This window comes from Schistocerca gregaria, chromosome 11, assembly GCF_023897955.1.
Source record: "Schistocerca gregaria isolate iqSchGreg1 chromosome 11, iqSchGreg1.2, whole genome shotgun sequence".
NCBI classification, from domain to species: Eukaryota; Metazoa; Arthropoda; class Insecta; order Orthoptera; family Acrididae; genus Schistocerca; species Schistocerca gregaria.
In genome coordinates, this window is record NC_064930.1 from 61168165 (window position 1) to 61176186 (window position 8022).

The 8022-nt window shown below is 37.2% G+C and overlaps 1 non-coding gene across 1 annotated transcript; it reads left to right on the forward strand.

The window, feature by feature from the left end:
* Positions 1-548: 548 nt before the first annotated feature.
* On the forward strand, positions 549-623 carry Trnas-uga (transfer RNA serine (anticodon UGA)). The gene has a single exon. It is a non-coding gene; the product is annotated as a tRNA-Ser (tRNA).
* Positions 624-8022: the final 7399 nt, after the last annotated feature.

Below are 8022 nucleotides of genomic sequence, written 5' to 3' on the forward strand. Positions count from 1 at the left end.
GTTTTCTTTAATCACCTGATTACAGCCTACTTTTGCTAATAATGGAAATGGGTGCTGAGCTAGTTATGAAATAAGAAAATTATTTAAAAACAGATCTTTTCAAAACAGTCTGTATGATATTAATAAAAGAAATGGGAAAATGTTATCACATTTTAAAGAATTACATTTGTAAACACTCTACAGAAAAGGAAGACTTCCTCTTCTATCTACCTTACAATCAGATAGAATCCTACAACTGCCATCCTTCTCAAAATCTGACACATTGGGAACATTAGGCCACACAAAAAAAACTTCATCTGATTCCACCTTGGAATGCCATTTCCTCAGAAGGGTAATTTCATCATCAGTTATAACATATCCAGCACTGAAACTTCCTGGCAGATTAAAACTGTGTGTGCCGGACCGAGACTCAAACTCGCGACCTTTGACTTTCATGGGCAAGTGCTCTACCAACTGAGCTACCCAAGCATGACTCACACCTCATGCTCACAGCTTTACTTCTGCCAATATCTCGTCTCCTACCTTCCAAATGTACGGAGTGTGAGTCATGCTTGGGTAGCTCAGTTGGTAGAGCACTTGCCCGTGAAAGGCAAAGGTCCCGAGTTCGAGTCTCGGTCCGGCACACAGTGTTAATCTGCCAGGAAGTTTCATATCAGCACACACTCCGTTGCAGAGTGAAAATCTCATTCTGATGTCCAACACTATTTTACACTTTTCTTTGTAAGAAACTTCACTAAAACATGTTTTCCATGGAGCTGATGTGTCAAAGAATAGGGAAGGCACTGGTCAAAGTCACGCCTTGAAAGACAAGCCTTCATGTTTTTTTTTTATGTCACCAAAAAATTAAGTTAACATTTTATGCTTTCTGTAAATGTTCATTCAAGTGTTAACCTTGGCCATAAAAACTCATTACAAATTCCAAACTCAAAAATGCTTCTAACAATAGGGAAATGTTTTTGAAGTTGTGAAGGAACGTGCATTTCCAGAAAATTATTTTATTTTCTGGTGTTGGTATATATGTTATTCTACATAGAATGTCATATCACCTGAGAGTATCGATTACTGGTACTGGCAATATTTGACCTTAGTTCAATATTTACACATTGGAGTGCAGTATTTATTTTAAAAAGACGCTAAATTGCTGTTCAAAGTCACCTCCTCATTCTAAGTCACCCCAATTTATGGTACATTTATATATGTATTTTCAGTTATTATATGATAATTTTAATTCTTAGTTAATCAAAAAATGATTCTAAACAATGCTGAGGATAGTTTGGGTTTGTTTGGAAAATACATAAATTGCAAGCATGCGCATTAGCTAGGATCTGTTGACTGATAATGAAATTTTGTCTGTTGCAGAAGAAGAAAGAACAGTAATATATATACAATCTCTCTCTCTCTCTCTCTCTCTCTCTCTCTCTGCCCAACATCAAAGTTGTATCAACAGTGACGAGATGATATCAACAAAGATGGACCAGATGGATTGAAAGAGGACTTTACAACTATGATGAAGGACATCTGAAAAGAAAAGGTAAGTACAAACCATTTAGGAAATTAAGTTTCCTTGGTGGTTTCATATGATTGCTAGGAAAATAATAGAGACGAAGGTAGTGATGTAGATGTGAAAGCTATAGGACCCAGCCAAGATATGCTTAAACCAAGTGAAAGTGTAGAAAACAAAGAAACTGTTGAAACTGATGTTATGCAGCGGATTTTGGCAAAACCAAGTGCAGTTAATGATCAGTTAATAGAAATAAAAACAGAACAGTCTGAAAACAATAATAAAATGGACAGGGTACAATACCAAACAGACCAACTTAGTAATCATGTTTTGGAACTAAAAAGTGAGTTGTCAAACAATGGAAAATACAGGACTGAATATAACAATATTATAAGAAGGAAAGTTGCTACTCACCATATAGCAGAAATGCTGAATCACAGATAGGCACTACAAAAAGATTTTCACACTTCAATCTTTCGCACAATGATCTTTGTCAACAAAGGTCACACATACGCACACACACACTCTTGCAAATGCAACACACACACACAAAACTGCGGTCTCTGGCAAGTGAAATCACACTGGTTGAGGCCAGCAGGGTTAGACACAGTCCCCACTCATCCAGCCCCTTCCCTGCTCCCATTCCAGCACTACACAGCCATAATTACACCACCACACCCAGTATTTTTTTATTTATTTCTCTCCTTTTCCACTACTACCCCCCTTCTTCCCTGACTCTCCCCTGGCCACTGTGTGCCACCCCCACCACACTATACCTCCCCCTCCCTGCCTCAGCCTCCTCCTCCTTACGCCCACCCAGTCGCCACTCCCATCATACACTGGTGCTGCTACTTGCACTGTGGTTTCAGTGGCCTGAGACTGCAGTCGTGTGTGTGAGTTGTGTTTGCATATGGGTATGTGTGTGTGTGTGTGTGTGTGGTGTGTGTGTGTGTGTGTGTGTGTGTGTGTGTGTGGTTGTCAGATAGATTAAAAAGTGTGAATGAAAAAGTCAATGTTTAGAAATTAAATTTATTGTTTTGGAAAATGAGTCATGGCCCAATCTGCACAACAAACAGAGAATGCTCGTGACATCAGAGTTGAACAGAAAGCCGTAGCAGAAGAAATGGAACAGAACTTTAGTAGTTTAGATCAAAAAATTTTAAGTGATGAAAATAGTATGCCAACTAATGTCAATGTTTTAGATAAAGCAATCTCAATAGTTCAGGAAAATTGCATTCACAACAACCTGTATTCAAAAAATGGTATTGAATGGTCCAATCAAAAGTTTTCCATCAGGTAATTTACATCCAGTGGATTTTCTATAACACTGTAGGGATAGTTTTGTGTTGGGCATGAGTGATGACCAAAAGATTAAATTTGTTAAAAGATGTCTTGAAGGTAAAGCTGTGTCTTGGGTAAATCTAAATTTAACTCTGTGGGAAACATAACAAAGTTCCAAAAAAAGTTTTCTAAATAAATTTTGGTCAGGAGCTGCACAAGGGAGAATTAATAGTGAATTTCTGAATGGTCCAAATTATAGGAATAGTGACGGTACACTGAAAGAGTTTTGTAAGACTCAACTTCAGAAATAAGCACATCTTGACAGGCCATTTGACAAAATGAGCTTGATTCATGCACTAAAAAGGAGAGTACTAGAAAGGTTGCAGTGGGATTTAGTACAGAAAATTGACTTGAACAATTTTTACAATATGTTGACAGGCTGGATAGGGCAGTAGAAAGGAGCATGTTCCATAACAATTGAAATGATAGCGATCATAATGGTAAGAACTACAGAAACAGAGATAGTGGTAATTTCTATCAGGGTCAATGCGGTAATAGAGACAGAAATTTTGAACACCAGCAGAACAGGAATAGTGGGGCTAACTATAAGCAATTTAATAGGAGAAACAATCATAGAGGTAATTATTTGGGAAACTGCAGTCCACCTCAATGAAGGTCCACAGTTTTGGGTTGAGGAAACACAACTACTACAGGACCCCCAGTTTACACCTACAATTAGACAATAATAACATTATTAATAATGTGGTACAGGTATCTGAAGTTGAACAGAAAGAACATCAGATTTTGCATTTATGTTTTGATCAAATATTTTGAAACACTATTTTTAATTATAATGATGTAGGTGCTGATCACAAACCAGAATGTGAGAGTTATGAGAATTTTGATGTAGTGTGTACTAATTATTTCTTCTTTTGGACAGAAAACAGTGTTATTGATGTCTGTAAAACAGGTCATGGCTCTACTGGATCTGAATAAGGTGGTATTTTTGATATAGATGTGAATGACAGCTGTGAAATGACTGAGGTTTGTAAGTCAGAGACTGGCAGCTTATTGAAAATGAATGTAGGTGAGGTGCATGACTTTAATGGAGATGAAACTTGTGTTATTAATGATGTTATTGATGAAGTAATTTTTGAAAGAATATGATGATAATCATGATGATGAGTATCAGGTTTCAGTAGAGTCTAAGAATAATGAAGTTTCAGAGATATTTGCAAATACAGGTAAGGTAAGCAATGTTTGTGATGATGTAAGTGAGAGTCATGGAATACCAATCCAGTCAAATCAGTAATGATCCAAACAGTAAAGGTGAGTTATCTGTAAGCACAGAGAATAAACGTGAATTTTTTTTTTTTAATTTGTTTGGTACCAAATTGATGATAATGTAGATAAATGTGCATTCTGGAGTAAGTTAGCTGTGGTTAGTCAAAATTTGTATCCGAATTGATGGAATGAAGTGAAATAAGATCTAAATAGGAAATGTAATTTTGACAGTAATATATTTTATGTTCCTTCTGTAATAACTGATTTTGGTTATGCTATGGAACCCATTCAGTGTGTTCAATCTTTACCTGACAACATGCGTAAACAAAGTAATGCTATGATACCACTAAGTTGATAAAACCCTGCAAAAACAGTGTGGATGTAGCATTTGAAAGTGATCTCTTAAATGAAGTGTCTAATAACAGAGATGGTGATTCAGATTTTGGATGTCCTTACATTAAGATTGAGATTGATCGGTGGGAAGGGACCTGTTTGATTCATAGAGGTAATCTGATTTGTGGTATACCTAAACAATTTAGAGACAAGATTAAATACAGTAAGAATTTTGTGGAAATGCCCACAGTAGGTAAAAAGATAAGAGAAGCTACAAGTAAGCAAAGCAAATTGGTAAAATACCAGGTACAGTTAACATTTAGTATGAAGGACAAGACATATGAACATGCATGCATAATGATACTTAGTCTACAAGAAAATATTCAGTATGTATGTAGATTTTTTATAATATACAATTGTGTTTTGTTTGCCGTGAATGTAGTATGTGAGATCACGTAGTTTCTAGAGTTCTATCTTATTCATTGACTGAGTTTAAATCCATCTGCAGATGCATAAGACTAGATTACTGTGTTTTGTTTGTCTGGAATTTCGTATGTAAGATAATCTCTTATCCATTAACTGAGTTAAGATCTATTATACACTATATAGTTGTGTTCTGTAATATATTTGTGCTGTATAATTTGATACGTATTTGTCATGAGACCAAATTGGTAGATCTTTCTGCAATTTTGAAATGGGGCAATATTAATAATTTGTACCGCAAAAATTAGGAATAGTATCTCAGCATATCTGTGTGTAATACCTTGAGAGCCCATTTGTTTAGTTGCATTTAACTCTCTTTATTTATGTTTCATATGTGAACACTTTTAATCGTACCTGACATAAATCCCATATAACTGACTTTCAAAAGTTACTAAGAAGAATATATTTCCTGTGATGTGAAGAAGGAATTGAATAGCGTTTTAGTAGACAAAACAATGTTTCAGGATTTGATGTGGATGCTAGACAGGAAGTTACCTATCCGTTGGAGCATGTGATGAAAACTCTAAGGAGGAAGTTGAAAGATGTGGGCAGATCCACTCCCCACACTGCTGTATGGCTGCACCTGCTGGACCAGTCAACAGAGCTCATGGGTGCTGGGTGACGTACTCAAGCATCTATCAATTGGACCTGTGTTGTGAGTGATGTTTGTGGAATGTTAGCCAAGATTGCTCAAGACAGTGTTGTGGTCTTCAGTCCTGAGACTGGTTTGATACAGCTCTCCATGCTACTCTATCCTGTGCAAGCTTCTTCACCTCCCAGTACCTACTGCAACCTACATCCTTCTGAATCTGCTTAGTGTATTCATCTCTTGGTCTCCCTCTATGATTTTTACCCTCCACGCTGCCCTCCAATACTAAATTGGTGATCCCTTGATGCCTCAGAACATGTCCTACCAACCGATCCCTTCTTCTGGTCAAGTTGGGCCACAAACTTCTCTTCTCCCCAATCCTAATCAATACTTCCTCATTAGTTATGTGATCTACCCATCTAATCTTCAGCATTCTTCTGTAGCACCACATTTAGAAAGCTTCTATTCTCTTCTTGTTCAAACTAGTTATCGTCCATGTTTCACTTCCATACATGGCTACACTCCGTACAAATACCTTCAGGAACAACTTCCTGCTGCTTAAATCTATACTCGATGTTAACAAGTTTATCTTCTTCAGAAACGCTTTCCTTGCCATTGCCAGTCTACATTTTATATCCTCTCTACTTCGACTATCAACAGTTATTTTGCTCCCCAAATAGCAAAACTCCTTTACTACTTTAAGTGTCTCATTTCCTAATCCAATTCCCTCAGCATCACCCGACCTAATTTGACTACATTCCATTATCCTTGTTTTGCTTTTGCTGATGTTCATCTTATATCTTCCTTTCAAGACACTATCCATTCCGTTCAACAGCTTTTCCAAGTCCTTTGCTGTCTCTGACACAATTGCAATGTCATCGGCGAACCTCAACTTTTTTTTTTTCTTCTCCATGGACTTTAATACCTACTCTGAATGTTTCTTTTGTTTCCTTTACTGCTTGTTCAATATACAGATTGAATAACATTGGCGAGAGGCTACAACCCTGTCTCACTCCCTTCCCAACCACTGCTTCCCTTTCATGCCCCTCGACTCTTATAACTGCCATCTGGTTTCTGTACAAATTGTAAATAGCCTTACGCTCCCTGTATTTTAATCCTGCCACCTTAAAATTTGAAAGAGAGTATTCCAGTCAACATTATCAAAAGCTTTCTTTAAGTCTACAAATGCTAGAAACGTAGGTTTGCCTTTCCTTAATCTGTTTTCTAAGATAAGTCATAGGGTCAGTATTGCCTCATGTATTCCAACATTTCTGTGGAATCCAAACTGATCTTCACCGAGGTCGACTTCTACCAGTTTTTCCATTCGTCTGTAAAGAATTCACGTTAGTATTTTGCAGCTGTGACTTATTAAACTTATAGTTCGGTAATTTTCACATCTGTCAAAACCTGCTTTCTTTGGGATTGGAATTATTATATTCTTCTTGAAGTCCGAGGGTATTTCACCTGTCTCATACATCTTGCTCACCAGATGGTAGTTTTGTCAGGACTGGCTCTCCCAAGGCTGTCAGTAGTTCTAATGGAATGTTGACTACTCCCAGGGCCTTGTTTCGACTCAGGTCTTTCAGTGCTCTGTCAAACTCTTCACTCATTATCGTATCGCCCATTTCATCTTCATCTACATCCTCTTCCATTTCCATAATATTGTCCTCAAGTACATCACCCTTGTATAGACCCTCTATATACCCCTTCCACCTTCCTGCTTTCCAATCTTTGCTTAGAACTGGGTTTCCATCTGAGCTCTTGATATTCATACAAGTGGTTCTCTTTTCTGCAGAGGTCTTTTTAATTTTCCTGTAGGCAGTATTTATCTTACCTCTAGTGAGATAAGCCTCTACATCCTTACATTTGTCCTCTAGCCATCCCTGCTTAGCCATTTTGCACTTCCTGTCGATCTCATTTTTGAGACGTTTGTATTCCTTTTTGCCTGCTTCATTTACTGCGTTTTTATATTTTCTCCTTTCATCAATTAAATTCAATATTTCTTCTGTTACCCAAGGATTTCTACTAGCCCTCGTCTTTTTACCTACTTGATCCTCTGCTGCCTTCACTACTTCATCCCTCAGAGCTACCCATTCTTCTTCTACTGTATTTCTTTCCCCATTCCTGTCAATCATTCCCTTATGCTCTCCCTGAAATTCTGTACAACCTCTGGTTCTTTCAGTTTATCCAGGTCCCATCTCCTTAAATTCCCACCTTTTTGCAGTTTCTTCAGTTTTAATGTACAGTGTTATTCAGCATACATTCACAGCTTTTTCCCCCTGAAGTAGGAGGATTGACTTTCCAATACGTTATGTAACTTTAAATCAGTATATTTTTTAATCATTTGTAAATGAATATTCTAGGATTTTATGTATGTGATTTGGTTTGTATGAATGATTAGCAAATAGTGTGGAAGACATTTACTAGTATGGACAACGTAACAAAATATATACATGTCTGCTTTCATATACTGATTTTGGTTCTCAAGCTACTGCATTGTGTCTTCATTCAAAGCTAACTATGACTCTGGCAATGACTTATTGAGGCGAGA